Genomic DNA, 23,265 nt, shown 5'->3' with positions numbered 1-23,265 from the left:
TAAGGTGTACATGGAGATCACAGGATACAACACCTCACCTTGCCAGTGGACATAACCAAGAAAGAACATCACAAAACGTATTCGTCCTAAGTGAATGACAAACACACACATTCTCCTCTGGACCAGATGCACTCCACCACTCAAACAAGCAACTACTGTACTGTGATGACCTCGCACTGGAGAAACAGCAGCAGGTTCAAATCCCTCTGGGATTTACAACAATAACAAACCAACCAATAAAAAACAGCAAAAGTAACGCAATACTGAGACACCATGGAAGGATGTTCCTCTACTGACTGAACAATGACCACTGAACACTCCTCTCTTGCTGCACGAGGTGCTTGGAACACAAGGCACTAGGATCAGGGAACACAGTCTACACTGAGGACACACACACACACACACCACACACCACGTCAAGGACTCTCTTTCACACAAACACACACACACCACGTCAAGGATTACTTTCTTCTCTACCAGGACACATTAATACGATGCTTTTTTTCTACTGAGTACTTTGTTCTTCACTGGTTTTCATACTCTTTTTATAGGATAATGTTTCATGAGACACCGCAACCAACCTTGACTGCGAATACACCACCCACTGGGCACAAACTGGTTGAATCAACATTGTTTCAATGTAATTTGTCAATGGAATGACGTTGAATCTACGTTGAAAATATCAACCTGTTTTTTTGAAGGTGAAGTTTCAACCAGAGAATAATGGCATCACGGTAACCAAATTTCAACATTGAAAAACCTTGTATAAAATATGTTGAATTTGTACCTTTAAAACAATGTCAGATTTTCAAAGTTATATCCACTATCAAAAAAATTCATAGGCTGGGCAGCACCTCAAACTGGAGAATTGATCTATCTACAGCTACACTTTGGTCTCCCATCCAAGGTTTTAACCAAGCTCAGCTTAGCTATGATATTTGTCACTGACTATTACAAATGTGCTATCGTGATAATGATTGTTGAAAACTAGATAGATTCACTGTTGCTATCAAAGTCATTCCAGGGTAGGTTTAACAGAGCAAATGAAATGTGACCATACATTATAAATCGTCAGTGTTTAGGTCTATATAGCATTTGCAAAGTCATCAATAGCAATTGTTTGAATTCAACCCCAGAATTCAACAAAATAATAGACAATACAATAGGCCTAGGGTTTCAAGTTCTGGTTGATTTCAAAAGTAATGATATTTTGTGTTGTACCATGGAATTGTTGAACACTCATTTCTGATTGTCTCGAAGGGCATTCAATTCAAATAAAATAAAATTGTATTTGCCACATGCGCCGAATGCAACAGGTGTAGACCTTACAGTGAAATGCTTACAAGCCCTTAACCAACAATGCAGTTTTAAGAAAAAAAGTGTTAAGTAAAAAATAGATAAGTAAAATGCTCTCGATGGTGCAGCTGTATAACTTTTAGAGCTTGCATAATTTCCCTATAAGGTATGCTATATCAGCATGGTTGAATTCAATGGCTATAGTTAATTCTTACATGTTCTATGTTTGAGCTGCTTTTGAAAGCAAAAGTCCAATTGAAAACATTATTGGCATTGTTGAATTTGATTTTCATAATACCAAGCTAGGACTGATGGTTTGGTTAACTAAACTAGCCAGTCAGTTTGTTTGATTACCAAGGCAACTACTGTAGCTATATTGTAAACTTGCTAGCTACTTCAGTGGACGTTGAACACATTTCTACCTTCAAATGAACACGTCTATCGGCAAATGTGTTAAATTATAGCCATGGTATAAAAAGGATAATCAACTCTGGGCTCTATGCATTCTCTTGAAAATCATGCAACTCCGTGGAAGCTCAGTTCCACTCCTCTAGCTCGTCGTGGAACACATCTTCCCCGTCGTTCATTATTTTTCATAGAACGCATAGCCACTAGTTGATTATCCCTTACATATTGAATTGTGTTATTTTTTTTGTCAATGCAACCAAATATCAACATTTGAAGGAGATTTATCTTCTGCTTGGATAGTTTAATCTGTGCCTCTGACTGAGTCTGGCTTAGAATAACATGACTAAATCAAATCAAAACTTTATTTAAAGTGAATTTAAAGTTTGATTCGATTTGATTTAGTCCTATTCTCTAACTTAGATTTTTGGTTGAGATGGAGACATGAATCCAACATATCATTTGTTAACTTGTCGACAAGTTGATAGGCTCTTTAAAGAATGGGTTTAAGCCAGTGGCTCAGATGGAACTATCCAAGCAGTAGATACATCTCCTTTAAATGTTGATATTTGGTTGCATTGTCAACCAAACACAATTCAATATTACTTTTGTATACAGTAAATCTTTCAAACTAATGTAACATTCAACCTTAAAATGAGTAACACATCCATAGCCACATTTTGAGGTTACTGTAATTATACATTTATTCTTATGTAATCATATAAAGCCTGCATGTTCAAGATAGCATAGGTCATTGCAGGTCTATTGAGATCTTTACAATTGCTTTAATAATCTGCGCAGAATCTAGAACGGCATTGATCACTTGCACCATGTACTTTTAATGTAATCTCAATTGCAATCCAGGTCATTTGGTTGTGCTATTAGATGAAGCACAGTGATAACACATTAATCTGTTGTATAAATAAACAAATTATCTGACATTGTATTCCCATATGAATTGCTGTGCTTTTAAATGGTTGAAAGTGCAGTGATAGACATTTGGGTGACAACTAAACTAGAAATCAGACATTGTTTTTCCATTGGAATTTGGTTGTGGTTTAGATGGTTGAAAGCATATTGATAACACATTGGAAATTCAACTAACTTTTGTCTGTCTTTTTGAGTGGGTGAATATACAGTGAGGGAAAAAAGTATTTGATCCCGTGCTGATTTTGTACGTTTGCCCGCTGACAAAGACATGATCAGTCTATAATATTAATGGTAGGTTTATTTGAACAGTGAGAGACAGAATAACAACAAAATAAATCCAGAAAAACGCATGTCAAAAATGTTATCAATTGATTTGCATTTTAATGAGCAAAAAATAAGTATTTGACCCCTCTGCAAAACATAACTTAGTACTTGGTGGCAAAACCCTTGTTGGCAATCACAGAGGTCAGACGTTTCTTGTAGTTGGCCACCAGGTTTGCACACATCTCAGGAGGAATTTTGTCCCACTCCTCTTTGCAGATCTTCTCCAAGTCATTAAGGTTTCGAGGCTGACGTTTGGCAACTCGAACCTTCAGCTCCCTCCACAGATTTTCTATGGGATTAAGGTCTGGAGACTGGCTAGGCCACTCCAGGATCTTAATGTGCTTCTTCTTGAGCCACTCCTTTGTTGCCTTGGCTGTGTGTTTTGGGTCATTGTCATGCTGGAATATCCATCCACGACCCATTTTCAATGCCCTGGCTGAGGGAAGGAGGTTCTCACCCAAGATTTGACGGTACATGGCCCTGTCCATTGTCCCTTTGATGCGGTGAAGTTGTCCTGTCCCCTTAGCAGGGTTGGGGGTGGGGGTGGGGGTGGGGGTCAAAGTTTATACCTGTGGCTCATCCCCATCCTCAAATCATGGACACACACTCCTCTTCTCTCATCCTGCTGGTGATCACTGTTCATCTATATACCATCAGGAGTGACAGACCTATAGACAATGAGCATCACGTTGATCTTAACCCTATGTCTACCTACCTACCTACCTACCTACCTACCTACCTGCCTGCCTGCCTGTCTGTCTGTCTGTCTGTCTGTCTGTCTGTCTGTCGGTCGGTGGTCGGTCGGTCGGTCTATCCATCTATCGGTCTGTTCTTGAGTTTTAGAAGTGGGTAGAAGGGATGTTGATTGGACCCACCAGCTTGGGGAGCAGTTCAGAGAAATCCTAAGAGACAGTCATACGAAGAGAGGAGAGTGTAAAGGTGGAGTGCAGTTTTAGAATATTCAAAAAGAGTCTGGATGTTTTTCTATGTTTTGGTTTCCTTCTCTCTGTTCACCATCTTATCCTTAATCCGGGCAACAAGTTGCATTACAGTGGAAAGCATTATCCATAATATTTTCTGTTTTCTCTTTCTTTCTCTTTCTTTCTCTCTGTTAATGGTGTGAATATCTTTGATTTCTTCATATTTAATGAATAAAACGCTGTGTTTGTGCTAATAGAGAGGTTTCTGGCTCAGTGTTAGCATCCATTTGTCACCTGCACAAATAAACATATACACAAACACACACACACCACGTGTAGGGCATGGTTGTTCAGCCGGTGGGTGATATGGATGAAGCTTTGTGGTTCAGCCCCCTCCCCCCGCCACACACTGCCTCCCCCTCCTCACATCCTGTGGTTTAAATCCCTAGGAAGAAGAGGGGTGGGGGAGGGATGTTGTTGTTGTTTTAATGTGTGGCTCAGAGAGCTGGCTGGTTCATTTCAGGCGATGGAGATACAATTCCCCATGCTTGTTCGTTAAAAATAAATAAATGTTGAATATTGATTGTTAGAATGTATGGTGGGGAGAGACAGTCTGAATCTGGAACACAAAGAAAGGCGCTGGTTCAGCCAATATAGGCAATCTGTCAATATGGAACTGAGTGTGTGTGTGTACTTGTGTGTGTGTGTGTGTGTGTGTGTGTGCTAGTGTGTGTCTACTTGTGTGTGTGTGTGTTGAATATAGATGGGAAGGAAGATATCTTATATGTGTGTGTGTGTGTGTGTGTGTGTGTGTGTGTGTGTGTGTGTGTGTGTGTGTGTGTGTGTGTGTGTGTGTGTGTGTGTGTGTGTGTGTGTGTGTGTATGTATGTGTGTGTGTGTGTGTGCACGCATTTGTAAGGAAGGGGGATTTGGTGCAGTGCGAATCCCCTTTGTAATGGTGCAGCAAAAATAAGTCTCTCCCTCTCTCTCCCCCCATCTGTCTTCCCTCTCTCTCCCCCTCTTCCTCTCCCCCTCTCTCTCCCTGCAGAGTGCAGTTTATGTAAAAGCATTACGTAACACCATAACACTCTAATGGCAACAGCACACCAGATCAAAGCTGCTCATGATGACAGAGAGAGGGGTGTGTGTTCAATATCAGTGTGAAGTGGGAGCCTGCTTTTTGTGTGAAGTGACTGCCTGTGTGAGCGTGTGTGTGTCTGTCTATGTGTGTGTGTGTGTGTGTGTGTGTGTCTGTCTGTCTGTCTGTGTAGTGGGATATCTCTTTTTGTTTTCATTTTCATGGTGATCTAATCTTTGACTCCACACACACATACACGCACAGTCAGTCAGCGTGCGTATACAGTGCATTCGTAAAGTATTCAAACCCCTTGACTTTTTCCACATTTTGTTACGTTACAGCCTTATTCTAAAATGTATTAAATTGTTTTTTTCCCCTCATCAATCTACACACAATACCCCATAATGACAAAGCAAAAACAGGTTTTTAGAAATGTATGCAAAAAACCCAAAAAGGAAATATTACATTTACATAAGTATTCAGACTCGTTACTCAGTACTTTGTTGAAGCGCCTTTGGCAGCGATTACAGCCTCGTGTCTTCTTGGGTATGACGCTACAAGCTTGGCACACCTGTATTTGTCACGGTTTCGGCCGAGGCTGCTCCTCCTCCTTGCTCGGGCAGGCTTCGGCGGTCGTCGTCCCCGGAGTACTAGCTGCCACCGTTGTATGTTATCGATGTTTGTTTGGTTTTGTCTTCTTTGTACACCTGTTTCCTTTTAGTGTTAATTATGTCTCCTATAAGTTTCTCGTTTTGTTAGTCGTGTGGTGTGTAATTGTTCCGCCTGTCAGTAGGTGCCGTGTTTATTTTGCTCCTATGTTTGGAGAGTAGATGTTGCCCGCACTGTTTGCGTATCAGTTGTATTTTGGTGTTTTGCGCACTGTTGCATAATCGCTCGCCTCCGGGCTCATCGAGGCCCGTTAGTTTGTATTGTTGTCGTTGACTAAAGTCTGTTGGACGAAGCTTCTGTGTCCTGCGCCTGATTCCTACACCACATCCACATTCAGCCCGTGACAGTATTTGGGGAGTTTCTCACATTCTTCTGTGCAGATCCTCTCAAGCTCTGTCAGGTTGGACAGGGAGCATCGCTGCACAGCTATTTTCAGGTCTTTCTAGAGATGTTCAATCGGTTTCAAGTCCGGGCTCTGGCTGGGCCATTCAAGGACATTCAGAGACTTGTCCCAAAGCCACTCCTGCGATGTCTTGGCTGTGTGCTTAGGGTCGTTGTCCTGTTGGAAGGTGAACTTTAGCCCCCAGTCTGAGGTCCTGAGCACTCATCAAAGATCTCTCTGTACTTTGCTCCATTTATCTTTCCCTCGATCCTGACTAGTCTCCCAGTCCCTGCCGCTGAAAATCATGCCCACAGCATGATGCTGCCACCACCATGATTCACCGTAGGGATGGTGCCAGATTTCCTCCAGACGTTGCGATTGGCATTCAGGCCAAAGAGTTCAATCTTGGTTTCAACAGACCAGAGAATCTTGTTTCTCATGAACTGATAGTCCTTTAGGTGCCTTTTGGCAAACTCCAAGCGGGCTGTCATGTGCCTTTTACTGAGGAGTGGCTTCCGTCTGGCCACTCTACCGTAAAGGCCTGATTGGTGGAGTGCTGCAGAGATGGTTGTCCTTCTGGAAGGTTCTCCCATCTCCACAGAGGAACTCTGGAGCTCTCTCAGGGTGACCATCGGATTCTTGGTCACCTCCCTGACCAAGGCCCTTCTCCCCCAATTGGTCAGTTTGGCCAGGCGGCCAGCTCTAGGAAGAGTCATGGTGGTTCCAAACTTCTTTCATTTAAGAATGATGGAGGCCACTGTATTCTTGGGCACCTTCAATGCTGCATACATTTTTGGGCACCCTTCCTCATATATATGCCCGACACAATCCTGTCTCGGAGCTCTTTCTGACAACTCCTTCGACCTCACGGCTTGGTTTTTGCTCTGACATGCACTGTCAATAATAATAATAATAATAACTGTAGGACCTTAAATAGACAGGTGTGTGCCTTTCCAAATCATGTCCAATTGTCACGTTCGTTCAATGACGGGACAGACCAAGGCGCAGCGTGATATACGTACATGTTTATTAAACTTAATAAACACACGACAAAACAATAAACGAAACGCAACGTGAAGTCCTAAGGTAGATAACCAACCAACCTTAACCGGAACAAGATCCCACGACACACTAGTGCCAATAGGCTGCATAAGTATGATCCCCAATCAGAGACAACGAGCGACAGCTGCCTCTGATTGGGAACCACACCGGCCAACATAGATATACACCTACTAGAATAACACCAAAGAATATACACACCAAAGAATATACACACCCTGACTCAACATATACGAGTCCCCTGAGTCAGGGCGTGACACCAATCAATTGAATTTACCACAGGTGGACTCCAATCAAGTTGTAGAAACATCTCAAGGACGATCAATTGAAACAGGTTGCACCTGAGCTAAATTTCAAGTCTCATTGCAAAGGGTTTGAATACTTATGTAAATAAGGTATTTCTGTTTTTTATTCTTAATACATTTGCAAAAATGTCCAAAAAGCTGTTTTCACTTTGTCATTATGGGGTATTGTGTGTAGTATGATGAGGATAATTTTTTTTCCAATCAATTTTAGAATAAGGTTGTAACGTAACAGAATGTGGACAAAGTCAAGGGGTCTGAATACTTTCCGAATGCATTCAACTATAAAGTCTGGATGGAATTACTTTGAATTTGCTTACAGAGGAAAAGAAAGACAGAAGGGAAATGAGAGAATGAGAAAGAAAGAGAGAAAGAAAGACTGAGGGGTAGGCAGGAGAGGAATGAGGAGTTTATTGTGTGTGTGTGTGTGTGTAGGGGGTTTGTTTGTGGTGAACTCTAAATGTTGAATGATGCTCAAAAGAGTCTGGCATCAAGAGTCTGTCTGTAGTCACAGTGTGTGTGTGTGTGTGTGTGTGTGTGTGTGTGTGTGTGTGTGTGTGTGTGTGTGTGTTTGAGAACCTGCATAATTTAGAATAATTATTTAAGTTGACTGTATAGTTATTCAGGTCAGATTGTACTACTAAATGATGATGATGATGGTGATGATGATGTTGATGATGATGATGTACAGTACTGCACCCTTAGCAAAAAGGTCCTATCTAGAACCTAAAATGGTTATTTAGCTGTCCCCATAGGAGAACCCTTTGAAGAATCCTTTTTGGTTCCATGTAGAACCCTTTTGGTTCCAGGTAGAACCCTTTTGGATTCCATGCAGGACCCTTTCCACAGAGGGTTCTACATGGAACCAAAAGGGTTCTCCTACGGGGACAGCCGAAGAACCCTTTTGGAACCCTTTTTTCTAAGAGTGTAGGTATACTAGATAATGTACTATTTTTCAGAAAGTCAATGATTGCAGTTCTCTCATCCCCTCATCTTTTCTTCCTTCTCTTTTTCTTCTCCTCTATCTGTTTTTTCTCCACCATTTCATCTCTAGGGGTAACTGGCCTTGCTTGTATAAAATCTCACCACTGATTTTCCCATGAGTGTATGTGTGTGTATGTGCCAAAAAGTGGATGCGTACATGTGTGAGTGTGTGATTGAAGCCCATTCAAAAAGCTGCACCCCACATTTCGCAAAGCAGCCCCACCACAGACGTTTCCTTGGCAACCCCACTAGGTCATCCAATAAGAAGAGGGGGCTGGGCAAGGAGAGGGGTGGGGGGGGGGGGGGGATCTGAGAAAACAGATTGGAGTCGGACTGGTGCAGTGACACACACACACACACACACACACACACAAAATGAACATTCATGGCATGAACATGTGGTTTTGAAGCAAGCCTGATGTGTTCAATATAACTCTAACCTTTAACAAACATTATATCCATGTGTCACTCTCACCTCAATGGTCTCTCTCTCTCTCTCTCTCTCTCTCTCTCTCTCTCTCTCTCTCTCTCTCTCTCTCTCTCTCCCCCAACACAAGATGATGCCACTTCCTGTTCAGAGAAGTGGTTGCGTAATGGTTCCTCTTTTCAATATGATATGTACCTTCTCAGCGTCTGCCACTGTGTGTGTGCAGTGTGAGTGTGTGTGTGTGTGAGAGAGAGAGAGAGAGAGAAAGAGACAAAAAGAGGGGGGCTGGAGCGAGAGAGACATGAGGAGAAATCGGAAAGAGATTAATAAATATTACAAGAGATATATGGTCAATAATGTATAGGCTCTGAGTGGGTAAGTGGATAGAACATTGTGTTGTATCTTTCAGACTCATACTGTTTATATGCTGGAGACCTGGGCTCATTCTCAAAAGTATTTCCTTGATTCCTCATGTCCCCTCTCCTCGTCTCCTTTTTAACACGCATTGGAGGAGAGGATCTGAGAGAGGAGTGGAAATAAAGAACCTAGGAAATACTTTTGAGGACGAGCAAAGCTCTCACTGACCTGTCTTCAGATCTCCCCTGAAGACAGAGATGTCTGACAATGCTTTTCCAATTGACTAAAACAACAAAAAATACACGAGGAGGTTCAGATTAGAGGAATGGGGTAAATGAAAGGGGAAGGGAGGCTGTGGGGGAGGAAATAAAAAAATGGTGGTGAAGGTCAACTCAACTTGTCTTCTACTTTACTGACCTGTCAGGCCTCATATCTCTGACATCCAGACCCCCCCTAAATTAACCTCCCCCTCTCTGTCATGTTCTAAGGGAGGCTTAGGAGGTGGCGTAGGCTGCTACACACTCTTTATACAATGTATGTTGTGAAATCTGCCCCCTGCCCCATCCCTCAGGAAAAACGGAAAGGAAGTAAGTCCTGTGACTGTAATCAGGTACGTTACCAGCAAAAATATTGCAATCAGAGTACAGATACTTTTGGGTTACTTTCAAATACAGAACAGATGTTTGCAAAACGAAATACATTATGACACCTTTCTGTTTTCTCAATTACATTCAATTCAGCATTTTTTTAAAGCGAAAGTTTGTTCGACCTGAGGGAGTCTAACCACCAATCAGAGACCACTATGATGACACCAAATGCTTTTAATGGATCCTTTTGGTCTTCTTCTAATGCCTCTTAAAGGGACATTTCACCATGTTTCAACTTCATATTCATCATCTCCAGCAACACCCCAACATCAACATTATGTGAAAAAGACACGTTTCTATGTTTTGATGTAAAAATTATAGAGGAGGATAAGTGTGTCCAATATCATCATCAAACAATTAGTAGGCAATGGCTACTCATAATTGATTAAAATCACATGATGCACACTGATGATGTCATTGGAAACACCTATCTTCCTCTATCTTTTTTACTACAAAACATAGAAATGCACCTTTGATGATTGTAAAACATTCCTTTCAGGGTAAAGTAATCCAAAAGTAATCAGATTACGTTACTACATTTGGGTGGGTAATCCAAAAGTTACGTTACTGATTACAATGTTGGACAGGTAACTAGTAACTGTAACAGATTACATTTAGAAAGTAACTTAACACTGGATGTGCTCCGTGAAACGTATGGTTAATTATAAACAAAATACTTATATACCGCTGGTACAACCCTTCGGACAGCACACATAATCCATTTCGGGTCAGTTTCAGCTCATTTAAGACTTCAGGGTAACCCCTCTGTAGCCCACACACAATGTGCCTCTAGACCTGTGTCTGGAGAGAGGACTCAGAACCAGTCTGAATACACGACAAGATCGCCCTCTAGTGGTTCTGATACAACACTGCTGCTTCTGAGCACATATATTTGAGATTCTTCAAATAGCCACCCTTTGCATTGATGACAGCTTTGCACACTCTTGGCATTATCTCAACCAGCTTCACCTGGAATGCTTTTCCAACAATCTTGAAGGAGTTCCCACATATGCTGAGCACTTGTTGGCTGCTTTTCCTTCACTCTGCCGTCCGACTCATCCCAAGCCATCTCAATTGGGTTGAGGTCGGGGGATTGTAGAAGCCAGGTCATCTGATGCAGCACTCCATCACTCTCCTTCTTGGTCAAATAGCCCTTACACAGCCTGGAGCCCTTACACATTGTCCTGTTGAAAAACAAATGATAGTCCCACTAAGCCCAAACCAGATGGGATGGCATATCGCTGCAGAATGCTGTGATAGCCATGCTGGTTAAGTGTGCCTTGAATTCTAAATAAATCACAGACAGTGTCACCAGCAAAGCACCCCCACACCATAACACCTCCACCTCCATGCTTTACGGTGGGAACTACACATGCGGAGATCATCCGTTCACCCACACCGCGTCTCACAAAGACACGGCGGTTGGAACCAAAAAAGCTCAAATTTGGACTCTAGACTAAAGGGCACATTTCCACCGGTCTAATGTCCATTGCTTGTGTTTCTTGGCCCAAGCAAGTCTCTTCTTCTTATTGGTGACCTTTAGTAGTGGTTTCTTTGCAGCAATTCGACCATGAAAGCCTGATTCACACAGTCCCCTCTGAACTGTTGAGATGTGTCTGTTACTTGAACTCTGTGAAGCATTTATTTGGGCTGCAATTTCTGAGGCTGGTAACTCTAATGAACTTATCCTCTGCAGCAGAGGTAACTCTGGGTCTTCCATTCCTGTGGCGGTCCTCATGAGACCCAGTTTCATCATAGCGCTTGATGGTGTTGCGACTGCAGTTGAATAAACTTTCAAAGTTCTTGAAATGTTCCATATTGACTGACCTTCATGTCTTAAAGTAATGATGGACTGTCGTTTCTCTTTGCTTATTTGAGCTGTTCTTGCCATAATATGGACTTGGTCTTTTACCAAATAGGGCTATCTTCTGTATACCCCACCTACCTTGTCACAACACAACTGATTGTCTCAAGCGCATTAAGAAGGAAAGAAATCCCACAAATTAACTTTTAAGAAGGCACACCTGTTAATTGAAATGCATTCCAGGTGACTACCTCATGAAGCTGGTTGAGAGAATGCCAAGAGTGTGCAAAGCTGTCATGAAGGCAAAGGGTGGCTTTTTGAAGAATCTCAAATATAAAATCTATTTTGATTTGTTTAACACAAGTTTGGTTACTACATGATTCCATATGTGTTATTTCATAGTTTTGATGTCTTCACTATTTGTCTACAATGTAATTTTTATTTATTTATTAAGAAAAACACTTGAATGAGTAGGTTGTGGCATATTGTTTTACATTGGACCGTTGTATGTCACATGACCACCTTTGAAGCGCAGCCCGTGAACTTCACTCCGGGAGATTCCACCTGTTTTTAAACACCTGTAAGATACATTTACCGCAATCAAGAGGTAGGAAATAAGACAGCCATTATCAGTAATTGATCCAGAATCGAGTAATTTCTCTCATTTATAACCTCTATAGCCATTATTAACAGCCGATTTGGACTTTCGTGTAACTTAAGATAGCTTGCACACTAGCTGATACAAGATACAGGAAAGTAGCTATTGTTCCAGGCTAATGTGATGGTCCATTAGCCATTACCAGATAGGTACTGTTTGGTGTAGCACAGAGAATTTTTGACCAACCTTAACTTGGCGATACAATCTTTGTTCTCAATTCAAAACATGTATCTTCTCAAATGTCTGTGTCCAGTTGCTAGTGATTCGTTTGAAGTTAGAAAATGTTCCATGTAGCCATGGCTCTACGTAGTACTGTGTGCCTCCCATAGTCTGTTCTGGACTTTGGGATTGTGAAGAGACCTCTGGTGGCATGTCTTGTGGGGTATGCATGGGTGTGCTAGTAGTTTAAACAGACAGCTTGGCGCATTCAGCATGTCAATACTTCTTACAAAAACAATTAGTAATGAAGTCAATCTCTCCTCTAATTTGAGCCATGAGAGATTGACATGCATATTATTAATGTTAGCTCTACGTGTACATTTAAGGGCCAGCCGTGCTGCCCTGTTCTGAGCCAATTGTAATTTTCCTAAGTCCCTCTTTGTGGCACCTGACCACATGACTGGACAGTAGTCCAGGTACGACAAAACTAGGGCCTGCCTTGTTGATAGTGTTGTTAAGAAGGCAGAGCAACGCTTTATTATGGACAGACTTCTCCCCATCTTAGCTACTGTTGCATCAACATGTTTTGACCATGACAGTTTACAATCCAGGGTTACTCCAAGCAGTTTAGTCACCTCAACTTGCTCAATTTCCACATCATTCATTACAAGTTTTAGTTTGTGAAATATTCAGGAATAACTTATCTATTTCTTGCCACCCATTCTGAAACTGACTGCAGCTCTTTGTTAAGTGTTGCAGTAATTTGACTCGCTATAGTAGCTGACGTGTAAAGTGTTGAGTCATTCGCATACATAGACACAGGCTTTACTCAAAGGGGAGGAGCTTTAGCGGGGGGAATAGTGGAGAACAATTGGAGGGTTACTTAGTAGCAAAGCAAATATCAGTATTTTAATCACTCTGGTAAAGAGGGGCGTTTCCGTCATACTGACACGCTCTCTGAGCTCCCTCGGGCGTGGCTAATTACGAGGCAAAAGTATTATTATCACTATGATTTTGTTAGAAAGCTAAAATCACATTCCTATCTTCACGAAAACATTGTCTTCCTCCTTGATATTTTCTACACAAGGTAAAGTATGTAAACCTGATATCCACAGTGTAAAAGCTCTTCAAGTCACAATGTTTTCCTTATAACACCTTTATACCATTTTTTATGACATCACAAAATAGACGTTAATTTTCCATATTCCATTTCTCATCATTCCCAACATTTAGATGTTGAAATATATTGTCCCAATGTTCATTGTTGGATGTTGAAGTTTTGGGCGGCAAAGTCTCTGAAACAAAGGACATTCCTTTCACAATACTAGAGGCCAGAGATAGATTCTCCTATCTCTAATTTATGGCAGTATTAAGGTGTCAAGACAGGCACAGCTCCCCCCTGTGGTTAGGAGGGTCTGGTTGTTGTCAGCCATTTGCCAAGTTTACATGAGGCCTTTGATCCTCACCCAGGGAGAGTCATGACATGTCCTCTCCTCCTGGTTATACAGTGAGGGGAAAAAAGTATTTGATCCCCTGCTGATTTTGTACGTTTGCCCACTGACAAAGAAATGATCAGTCTATAATTTTAATGGTTGGTTTATTTGAACAGTGAGAGACAGAATAACAACAACAAAAATCAAGAAAAACGCATGACAAAAATGTTATAAATTGATTTGCATTTTAATGAGGGAAATATGTATTTGACCCCCTCTCAATCAGAAAGATTTCTGGCTCCCAGGTGTCTTTTATACAGGTAACGTGCTGAGATTAGGAGCACACTCTTAAAGGGAGTGCTCCTAATCTCAGCGTGTTACCTGTATAAAAGACACCTGTCCACAGAAGCAATCAATCAATCAGATTCCAAACTCTCCACCATGGCCAAGACCAAAGAGCTCTCCAAGGATGTCAGGGACAAGATTGTAGACCTACACAAGGCTGGAATGGGCTACAAGACCATCACCAAGCAGCTTGGTGAGAAGGTGACAACAGTTGGTGCGATTATTCACAAATGGAAGAAACACAAAAGACTGTCAATCTCCCTCGGCCTGGGGCTCCATGCAAGATCTCACCTCGTGGAGTTGCAATGATCATGAGAATGGTGAGGAATCAGCCCAGAACTACACGGGAGGATCTTGTCAATGATCTCAAGGCAGCTGGGACCATAGTCACCAAGAAAACAATTGGTAACACACTACGCCGTGAAGGACTGAAATCCTGCAGCGCCCGCAAGGTCCCCCTATTCAAGAAAGCACATATACAGGCCCATCTGAAGTTTGCCAATGAACATCTGAATGATTCAGAGGAGAACTGGGTGAAAGTGTTGTGGTCAGATGAGACCAAAATCAAGCTCTTTGGCATCAACTCAACTCGCCATGTTTGGAGGAGGAGGAATGCTGCCTATGACCCCAAGAACACCATCCCCACCGTCAAACATGGAGGTGGAAACATTATGCTTTGGGGGTGTTTTTCTGCTAAGGGGACAGGACAACTTCACCGCATCAAAGGGATGATGGACGGGGCCATGTACCGTCAAATCTTGGGTGAGAACCTCCTTCCCTCAGCCAGGGCATTGAAAATGGGTCGTGGATGGGTATTCCAGCATGACAATGACCCAAAACACACGGCCAAGGCAACAAAGGAGTGGCTCAAGAAGAAGCACATTAAGGTCCTGGAGTGGCCTAGCCAGTCTCCAGACTTTAATCCCATAGAAAATCTGTGGAGGGAGCTGAAGGTTCGAGTTGCCAAACGTCAGTCTCGAAACCTTAATGACCAAAGAGGAGTGGGACAAAATCCCTCCTGAGATGTGTGCAAACCTGGAGGCCAACTACAAGAAACGTCTGACCTCTGTGATTGCCAACAAGGGTTTTGCCACCAAGTACTAAATCATGTTTTGCAGAGGGGTCAAATACTTATTTCGCTCATTAAAATGCAAATCAATTTATAATATTTTTGACATGCGTTTTTCTGGATTTATTTTATTTTATTCTGTCTCTCACTGTTCAAATAAAACTACTATTAAAATTATAGACTGATCATGTCTTTGTCAGTGGGAAAACGTTCAACATCAGCAGGGGATCAAATACTTTTTTCCCTCACTGTAGGTTGAGAGCTTTTGTGAAAGAGCACAGTTAGAACGGAGAGGTTGAGGGTTGAGGAAGTTCAGGAGTAAAAAACAAACAAAATAGAATTATTGTCAAATTGACTGTGTCAATAAAATGTATATAGTATGTATAAGCTGGAAGCAGAGGCCTAAGCGTTGTTGTTCACTAGTTTACTCCAATTAGTGAAGGGGTGGTGGGGTTGGAAAGTAATAAAGGGAAATATATATTTTTTAAAGGATATGTGTATATACATTACCATTCAAAAGTTTGGGGTCACTTAGAAATTTCCTTGTTTTCAAAAGAAAAGCAAAAAAATGTGTCCATTAAAATAACATCAAATTGATCAGAAATACAGTGTAGACATTGTTAATGTTGTAAATGGCTATTGTAGCTGGAAACGTCTGATTTTTTATGGAATATCTACATAGGCGAACAGAGGCCCATTATCAGCAACCATCTGTCCTGTGTTCCAATGGCACATTGTGTTTTCTAATCCAAGTTTATCATTTTAAAAGGCGAATTGATCATTAGAAAACCCTTTTGCAATTATGTTAGCACAGCTGAAAACTGTTGTGCTGATTAAAGAAGCAATAAAACTGGCCTTCTTGAGACTAGTTGAGTATCTGGAGCATCAGCAATTGTGGGTTCAATTACAGGCTCAAAATGGCCAGAAACAAATGTCTTCTGAAACTCATCAGTCTATTCTTGTTCTGAGAAATGAAGGCTATTCCATGAGAGAAATTGCCAAGAAACTGAAGATTTCATACTCCCTTCACAGAACAGCGCAAACTGGCTCTAACCAGAATAGAAAGAGGAGTGGGAGGCCCCGGTGCACAACTGAGCAAGAGGACAAATACATTAGAGTGTCTAGTTTGAGAAACAGACGCCTCACAGGTCCTCAACTGGCAGCTTCATGAAATATTACCCGCAAAACACCAGTCTCAACGTCAACAGTGAAGAGGCGACTCCAGGATGCTGACCTTCTAGGCAGAGTTGCAAAGAAAAAGCCATATCTCAGACTGGCCAATAAAAAGAAAATATTAAGATGGGCAAAAGAACACAGACACTGGACAGAGGAAGATTGGAAAAAAGTGTTATGGACAGACGAATCGAAGTTTGAGGTGTTCGGATCACAAAGAAGAACATTTGTGAGACGCAGACCAAATGAAAAGATGCTGGAGGAGTGCTTGATGCCATCTGTCAAGCATGGTGGAGGCAATGTGATGGTCTGGGGATGCTTTGGTGGTGGTAAAGTGGGAGATTTGTACAGGGTAAAAGGGATCTTGAAGAAGGAAGGCTATCACTCTGTTTTGCAGCGCCATGTCATACCCTGTGGACGGCGTTTGATTGGAGCCAATTTCCTCCTACAACAGGACAATGACCCAAAGCACAGCTCCAAACTATGCAAGAACTATTTAGGGAAGAAGCAGTCAGCTGGTATTCTGTCTATAATGGAGTGGCCAGCACAGTCACCGGATCTCAACCCTATTGAGCTGTTGTGGGAGCAGCTTGACCGTATGGTACGTAAGAAGTGCCCATCAAGCCAATCCAACTTGTGGCAGGTGCTTCAGGAAGCATGGGGTGAAATCTCTTCAGATTACCTCAACAAATTGACAACTAGAATGCCAAAGGTCTGCAAGGCTTTAATTGCTGCAAATGGAGGATTCTTTGACGAAAGCAAAGTTTGAAGGACACAATTTTTATTTCAATTAAAAATCATTATTTCTAACCTTGTCAATGACTACATTTCCTATGCATTTTGCTATATTCAAACTAATTTCCTATTCAAACTAATTTCATGTATGTTTTCATGGTAAACAAGGACATTTCTAAGTGACCCCAAACTTTTGAAAGGTAGTGTATGTATGTATATGCGAGAAAAAAAAACATATGGGGGATTGGAAGTGATGCAGACAATTACATTGATGGAAGTTACAATCTATCTGCAACACCCCCCCCCAAAATTTTTTTATAATATTAAATACAAAAATAAGAAGGGTTGGTAACAGGATGATTGGTCGGCTATTTGAGCCAGTAAAGGAAGCTTTACTATTCTTGGGTAGCGGAATGACTTTTGTTTCCCTCCAGGCCTGAGGGCACACACTTTCTTGTAGGCTTAGATTGAAGATATTGCAAATAGGAGTGACAAAATCGTCCGCTATTATCCTCAGTAATTTTCCATCCAAGTAAGGGTCGTATCTCTGTGGTGTTACCATGGTGACAGTGGGAAAGTTTGTGTCACAAAGTCATGTGCTGGAACAGCTCTGGTTGATAAATGAAATCGCTGACTCAGCGTATTATGCCCCCTCCACGGGGCTCCACCGCCTCTGTCTCCCCTCTTACTCACTTCTCCTACTGGCTCCCTACCCCATCTCCTCTCTCACCTTCCTTCCCTCTTCCTCTCGCCCAGCTCTATCGTCTTTCCTCTCCACCTCTCCACCTCTCCACCTCTCTCCTCCTACAATACTCCTCTCCTGTCTCCCCTCTGAAATTTTACTTTTATTTTGAGCCACTGCATGAGAATTTAACATATGTCTCTGACATATATAGGATTCTGATGAAGCGCAACTCTCTGTGACCTCATTCCAGGTCATTTGAAGTTTGTTATATTACAACTAGTTTAGGCCTTCATCGATATTTTCTTATTCTTTGATAACCTTCTGTTAGTCAAAAACAAGGCCTACTGATAGTGATGAGCAAGTTACACAGGAAATAGACTATTCCTTGACTATGTATGCTGTCTCAATATGGGACTTATAAGGGCATTGTACCTTGTGAAACAGGTTTTAGAACTTGGAAGTAAAACTGCATGTAACTATGTGAGGGAGGTGAGGGAAGGGTTCCTTATTCCATGATCACTACCATAATCATTACCATCATCAGAGAGGCCCTACTTGAGGGGAGACGCATGTAGACCACATTCCCCTTCTCCAGCTCTAGAGACAATGTGTTAGATACGTTACATGTGGTTTCCATGGCTATTGTATCCACATTTTTCATAACTTTCTGGTTATTCTGATATATGAATACTCCCAAGGTTTCAGAACTACGGTGTTCCATAGCAGTGAACCTGAAGTAGTAGACTCCTCTCACTGGTGTTGTGACGATACCTGTATCAGAGGAGAAGCAGGGAGAGATCAGCAGTCTTGTAAAGATTTTTGCAATGGAATAGTACCAAAAGTGCAAGCTCTGTCCACCAAGCACATCTGTCTAGAATTACAGTCCCTTCAGAAAGTATTCATACCCCTTGACTTATTCCACATTTTGTTGTGTTACAGCCTGAATTCAAAATATTTGTTTATCTCACCCATCTACACACAGTACCCCGTAATGACAAAGTGAAAACATGTTTTTGCAATTTTTTGGAAAATGAAATACATAAATATCTAATTTATGTAAGTATTCAGACCCCTGAGTCAGTACATGTTAGAATCATCTTTGGCAGTGATTACAGCTGTGAGTCTTTCTGGGTAAGTCTCTAATAACTTTGCACACCTGGATTGTACAATATATTTAAAGCTCTGTCAAGTTGGTTGTTGATCATTGCTAGAAAGCCATTATCAAGTCTTGAGTTTTAGGTTATTGTCCTGCTGAAAGGTGAATTTGTCTCCTAGTGTCTTGGAAAGCAGACTGAAACAGGTTTTCCTCTCTGATTTTATCAAAAAAAACTCCCTAGTCCAGTGCGCTCGGTTAGGGCTGTCGTGGTCATGACATTTTGTCAGCCAGTTTTTGTCATGCTAAAGCCTGCCGGTCTCACAGTAATCTACATTTAAAAAAGTCAATTAAATCAATTTAATATACAACATCACAATAAATCCATTATTTATTTTGGGAAGGTCTAAAGAAACATTATGATATGAAGAAAATATTTTTCAGAAGAACAGAATATGAGTTGGCCTACTATATGTTATCTGGCTATGTTGCGAACGCTGTTCTCTCATCAAGTGAAGCATGCATGAAAGCACCAGCTGTTCCGGACGACTGTGTGATCACGCTCTCCGTAGCCGAAGGGCCAGACGGATTACCAGGGCGTGTACTCAGAGCATACGCGGACCAACTGGCAAGTGTCTTCATTGACATTTTCAACCTCTCCCTGAGTCTGTAATACCTACATGTTTCAAGCAGACCACCATAGTCCCTGTGCCCAAGAATGCGAAGGTAACCTGCCTAAATGACTACAGACCTGTAGCATTCACGTCGGTAGCCATGAAGCGCTTTGAAAGGCTGGTCATGGCTCACATCAACACCATTATCCCAGAAACCCTAGACCCACTCCAATTCGCATACCGCCACAACAGATCCACAGATGACGTGATCTCAATCGCACTCCACACTGCCCTTTCCCACCTGGACAAATGGAACACCTACGTGAGAATGCTGTTCATTGACTACAGCTCAGCGTTCAACACCATAGAGCCCACAAAGCTCATCACTAAGCTAAGGACCCTGGGACTAAACACCTCCCTCTGCAACTGGATCCTGGACTTCCTGACGGGCCGCCCCCAGGTGGTAAGGGTAGGTAACAACACATCTGCCACGCTGATCCTCAACATGGGGGCGACTCAGGGGTGCTTGCTCAGTCCCCTCCTGTACTCCCTGTTCACCCATGACTGCATGGCCAGGCACGACTCCAACACCATCATTAAGTTTGCCGGCGACACAACAGTGGTAGGCCTGATCACCGACAACGATGAGACAGCCTATAGGGAGGAGGTCAGAGACCTGGTCGTGTGGTGCCAGGATAGCAACCTCTCCCTCAATGTGATCAAGACAAAGGAGATGATTGTGGACTACAGGAAAAAGAAGAGGACCGAGCACGCCCCCATTCTTATCGACGGGGCTGTAGTGGAGCAGGTTGAGAGCTTCCAGTTCCTTGGTGTCCACATCACCAACAAACTATCATGGTCCAAACACACCAAGACAGTCGTAAAGAGGGCACGACAAAGCCTATTCCCCCTCAGGAGACTGAAAAGATTTGGCATGGGTCCTCAGATCCTCAAAAAGTTATACTGCTGCACCATCGAGAGCATCCTGACTGGTTGCATCACTGCCTGGTATGGCAACTGCTCGGACTCCGACCGCAAGGCACTACAGAGGGTAGTGCGTACGGCCCAGTACATCACTGGGGCCAAGCTTCATGCCATCCAGGACCTCTATACCAGGCGGTGTCAGAGGAAGGCCCTAAAAATTGTCAAAGACTCCAGCACCCTAGTCATAGACTGTTCTCTCTGCTACCCGGACTATTTGCATGTGTGTCCGGGTAGCAGAGAGAGATAATAGAATAGACATTCAATCAAATTCAATCAAAGCCCTTTTTACATCAGCAGATGTTACAAAGTGCTTATTCAGAAACCCAGCCTAAAACCCCCTTCACGTTGACAGTGGGTGGATCGGTGCCCAATTTTCTAGTAGTAATTGGAAGTCAACATTTGTATTATATTTAAATGTCAATGTACCAGCTTAATCATATGATGTAAAAAATAGGGTGCAAGCTGCAGTACAACATACACTATATTAACAAAAGTATGTGGACACCCCTTCTAATTAGTGGATTCGGCTATTTCAGCCACATCCGTTGCTGACAGGTGTATAAAATCGAGAACACAGTCATGCATTCTCCATAGACAAACATTGGCAGTAGAATGGCCTTACAGTGACTTTCAACGTGGCACCGTTATAGGATGCCACCTTTCCAACAAGTCAAATTTCTGCTCTGCTAGAGCTGCCCTGGTCAACAGTAAGTGCTGGACTCTGGAGCTGAGGTGGCAGGTGGTATATGCCTACCACCTCTTCCTGGCTTATCTCCATGACACCAAGTGAAGGAACAGACAAACTCCTATTCAGTACGATGCCTTCATTTCCTACAACACCAATGATGAATCCTGGGTCGTGAGGGAGCTGCTGCCAGAGTTGGAGGGAGAGCAGGGCTGGAAGTTGTGTCTGCACCCCCGGGACTTCCAGCCAGGTACCACATATTCAGCACAACAATTAGTCATTGTATTGAAATGCGTTGTTATTTCAGACATTTTATATGAAAGTTCACATTTTAGATGAATATTCTGGACGCAACACAGGCTTGTGTGAGTGACCTGCATCCAGTATAACATTAAATGCCATCTGAAACAGGAAGTTGCATAATACTAAGAGTGCACAGATTCAGTTGAAACCAGTAACTACATACACATACAACTAGTAGTAAATTGTCCAAAATCACTGCTTACAAAGGATTTGTTTCTCACTGTGTTCAACAGGTAAACCCATCATAGAGAACATCACAGACGCCATCTACAGGAGCAGAAAAACCATCTGTGTGATCACCCACCGATATCTGGAGAGCGAGTGGTGCTCCAGAGAGATACAGGTGGCTAGGTTGGTTTAATGTCTTTCTCTTTATAGTTGTATGACTGCCCAGGGGTTTGTTTCCCTGAAGCTTCATAGCTAATATTAACTTTCTTTCTCTCAATGTCCCAGACCCACTCCACTTATTGAACAGCAAAGTGCTTTATTTGACAAATGTTGTTTCTACACAATTTACATTCAAACATCGATTTTTATAATTTTTACTCTCTTGCGGCTTTGCATCTGGGTTGTCGAGAGAAAACAATGTGCCATGTTGTTAGCTTTAGGTATGAAAATCACCCATGTATGGGACTCGGGTCGTCTACGCAAACACTGAAATAAAAGACTCTGCTCTCTCCAGCTTCCGTCTTTTTGATGAGCAGAAGGATGTGCTGATCCTGGTGTTTCTAGAGGAGATCCCAGAACACCAGCTCTCACCCTACCACCGCATGAGGAGGCTGGTGAAGAAACGCACCTACCTGAGCTGGCCCAGAGCTGGGGAGCACACCGGGGTCTTCTGGCAGAAACTCCAGGTGGCTCTGGAGACCAGGGACTGGCCTGAGGAGAACCCCATCCTCACCGGGGTGGAGAGAGTGACATAGACAACTGTCATGCTCTGATTTATATTCTATTTTTGGTAACATTTTATATATTACATGATTGAATAACATTGACCAATGCTAATATTTAATCAATCTAAGGATATAATAGGTCTACACTTGTAGACCTAGTGCTGATTACTATTAACCAAGCTTTGTTAACTATTGGTTGTTGTTTTTAGCTTCTTTAAAAACACTAATTCTCTTTGGAATGAACAGCTCTTAAAAAATAAATTGTACCATTATCATTATTACATTAAATTCATTTTGTGCAATATGTATTTTTCCATGTCAGATGAAGCAAGTTGATGAAAGAAGACTTGTTATACTGTATATTGGAGCAACACTGTGTGACTAGTCTTAATATTAATACACAGCTCAGTTAACCTTTTTCTTGAGGTGAAACACACACACACACACACACACACACACACAATACATTTGAGTTGTGTCTGTGGTGTTGCGTGTGTAAGAGTATTTTCTCTGGAGTTACCATGGTGACAGTGGGAATGTTTCTGTCACAAATGTATTGTGCTGGAACGGTTCTTGTTGATCTGTGAAATGACTGAAAAAAGCGATGTAACATTATGCCTTCTCATTGCAGTCGCTTTACTCTTAATATACAGGAGAACTATCGTCATCCGGTGAGGATAGCCGAGTTGCAAGCTCGGCTTCAGACGCAATCGTTAAGTGTAGGAAAGGATGATACAGTGTCTGTGCTACCAGTAAATACAGGTAGTAGTGTTAATCCTCCTACACAGTCCACACAGCCAGACAATTTTCTCATTGCTTCTGGAAAGAAATGCTGTCGGAATGCTCAACCAG

The 23,265-nt window shown here is 42.2% G+C and overlaps 1 pseudogene; it reads left to right on the top strand.

The window, feature by feature from the left end:
* The first annotated feature begins 723 nt into the window (after positions 1 to 723).
* Positions 724 to 22,587, top strand: LOC121549455 (annotated as a pseudogene).
* The last annotated feature ends 678 nt before the right edge of the window (positions 22,588 to 23,265 follow it).

This window comes from Coregonus clupeaformis, chromosome 34, assembly GCF_020615455.1.
Source record: "Coregonus clupeaformis isolate EN_2021a chromosome 34, ASM2061545v1, whole genome shotgun sequence".
Lineage (NCBI taxonomy): Eukaryota > Metazoa > Chordata > Actinopteri > Salmoniformes > Salmonidae > Coregonus > Coregonus clupeaformis.
This window is presented reverse-complemented; position numbering and strand designations above follow the sequence as displayed.